We start from the raw sequence: 2990 nt of genomic DNA, 5'->3' as shown, positions 1-2990 counted from the left end.
TATGGCCACTAAGTAGGCACGTTGGTTCGCCGGGCTGTTACAGCGAGCTTACGTGTCTAGTCTTTATAATTATCATATTAGCATGAGCATATTACTCCAATTCTAAAGTATTTCCTCTGGCTCCCAGTCAGCTGTAGAATAGATTTTAAAGTTCTGTTACTGGTCTATAAATCACTAAATGGTTTAGGTCCTGAATACATGAATTAAATTTCTGGCATGTCTTTAATCGATTATTAACACTTATCACAAATTTGAACGTTGTGTAACCAAATTAGTGGAAGGGGTGTAATTCGCCTCCTCTGCGACGACGGCGCTAGAGTCCTACTGTCAGTTAGCAAAGAAAGAAACAGGAAGTGGTTGAGCGAGGCAGAGTCATTGATGTTTTTTCATGAAAATGTTAAGCAAACAGCTATTCAGCTTGTGGCCACAACATTATATATTATACCATAGCATTATTATATTATTATATTATATATATATATATATATATATATATATATATATATATTATATATATATTATCCATCCATCCATTTTCTGAGCCGCTTCTCCTCACCAGGGTCGTGGGCGTGCTGGAGCCTATCCCAGCTGTCATCGGGCAGGAGGCGAGGTACACCCTGAAGTGGTTGCCAGCCAATCGCAGGGCACATAGAAACAAACAACCATTCACACTCACAGTCACACCTTCGGGCAATTTAGAGTCTCCAATTAATGCATGTTTTTTGGGATGTGGGAGGAAACTGGAGTGCCCGGAGAAAACCCACGCAGGCACGGGGAGAACATGCAAACTCCACACAGGCGGGGCCTGTGATATGTGCCACCATAACTTTGGCTTGTAGGCTGGAGAATGAGGTCATCTTTTCTGGTGTTGTGTTGGCATCGCTTCTCGGCCTTTTGGGTAAGATCAAGTGTAGTATCTGTTCTTATCAGTTTAATATCTGCTCTGTCACCTATTTGGGGACTGGGAGATGGAATAGGGGCTTTCTCTCTCCACTCCACGAATTGACCTGGTATTGCAGTATCTCCAGGAGCGGTGCACAACTTGGTCAAAATGAATGTCAATTGAGCAATCAATTCAATGACTTGAACTATATTTAATACACTGAACAGAAGGAAAACAAATGACTCTCAATCTGGGGTTTGTCTGTTACTCTCACTTTCATTACTGTACAGAGGTGTATGGAGCATAGGAGAAAAGTGACAAGGAATGTTGTACGCCTCTCCCCAGCCACTTCATCCAGCTCTTCCGGGGGGATCCCGAGGTGTTCCCAGGCCAGCAAAAAGACGTAGTGTCCTGGGTCGTCCCCGGTGTCTTCTCCCGGTGGGACGTGCCCGGAACACCTCACCGGGGAGGCGTCCGGGAGGCATCCGTATCAGAATCCGTGGCCACCTCATCTGGCTTCTCTCAATGTGGAGGAGCAGCGGCTCTCCTCTGAGATCCTCCCGAATGACCGAGCTTCTCGCCCTATCTCTAAGGGAGAGCCCGGACACCCTGCGGAGGAAACTCATTTCGGCCGCTTGTATCCGGGATCTTGTTCTTTCGGTCACGACCCACAGCTCTTGACCATAGGTGAGGGTAGGAACGTAAATCGACCGGTAAATCGAGAGCTTCGCCTTTCGGCTTAGCTTCTTCTTTACCACAATGGACCGATACAAAGTCCGCATCACTGTAGACGCAACACCGATCCGCCTGTCAATCTCCTGTTCCATTCTCCCCTCACTCGTGAACAAGACCTTGAAATTCGGTCCATAAAAGTTATGAGCAGAATCGGTGACAAATGGCAGACTTGGTGGAGTCCAACCCTCAGCGGAAACGAGTCCGACTTACTGCCGGATATGCGGCTCAAACTCTGACTACGGTCGTACAGCGACCCGACAGCCCATATCAGGGGGTTCGGTACCCCATACTCACGAAGCACCCGGTCACCATCAGCTGCCTCAGGAGTCCCACAGGCCAAAAAGGCCCGATAGGACTCCTTCTTCAGCTTGACGCCATCCCTCACCAACGGGTTCGGGGATTGCGACGACAGGCACCGACCACCTTACGGCCACAGCTCCGGTCGACCGCCTCAGCAATGGAGGTGCGGAACATGGTCCGCTCGGCCTCGATGTCCCCCGCCTAGTCCGGGACATGAGCAAAGTTCTGTCGGAGGTGGGAATTGAAACTCCTTCTGACAGAGGTTTCTGCCAGACGTACCCAGCAGACTATCACAATACGTTTGGGCCTGCCACGTCGGACCGACATTCCACGTACCCTAGAGTCAGCTACTGTAGCCGGGGGTCGGATCGCCAAGGTCCCTGCCTTCGGCCACCGCCCAGCTCGCATTGCACCCGACGCCTATGACCCCTCCCACAGTAGGTGAGCCCATGGGAGGTAGAATGAATGCTTTTTGTCTAAAACCTCACCAAGTTTGTAATGCGCAATAGCTCTGAGTAGGTGGCAGTAGCAATTTGAGATGCGCAGCCAACTGTTGGAACCGGAAGTCTTTTTAGTGTCTGACATTCGACGAGACGAATGCATTATTTTTGTCAAGAACTACTTCTAATGATGTTTACTTTCAATGGTTTTTAATTAGTCCAATCATTTCTCTTAAAAATGCAGCCCTATGGGGGGCACAAGTCAGTGCAAACTGTAGGCCGGTCCCAAGCCCGGATAAATGCAGAGGGTTGCGTCAGGAAGGGCATCCGGCTTAAAACCTTGCCAAACAAATATGAGCGTTCATCCAAAGAATTCCATACCGGATCGGTCCTGGCCCGGGTTAACAACGTCCGCCACCGGCGCCGTCAACCTGCAGGGCGCTGTTGGAAATTCACCTACTGTGGGTCGAAGTCGAAGTCAAAGAAGAAGAAGAAGAAGAGGTGGAAAGCGGGTTCTTCGGCAGAAAGAGAAGAGGAAAACACAGAGCCTAGAACTGAATGTGGGGACTTTGAATGTTGGGACTATGACAGGAAAATCCCGGGAGTTGGTTGACATGATGATTAGGAGAAAG

At 49.1% G+C, this 2990-nt stretch overlaps 1 pseudogene; it reads left to right on the top strand.

The window, feature by feature from the left end:
- The first annotated feature begins 878 nt into the window (after nt 1–878).
- On the top strand, nt 879–1044 carry LOC133473806 (U2 spliceosomal RNA; annotated as a pseudogene).
- Nucleotides 1045–2990: the final 1946 nt, after the last annotated feature.

The sequence above is a fragment of the Phyllopteryx taeniolatus genome, unplaced genomic scaffold, assembly GCF_024500385.1.
Source record: "Phyllopteryx taeniolatus isolate TA_2022b unplaced genomic scaffold, UOR_Ptae_1.2 contig_468, whole genome shotgun sequence".
Lineage (NCBI taxonomy): Eukaryota > Metazoa > Chordata > Actinopteri > Syngnathiformes > Syngnathidae > Phyllopteryx > Phyllopteryx taeniolatus.
Note: the sequence above shows the minus strand (reverse complement) of the source record. Positions and strands in the feature narration are given on the sequence as shown.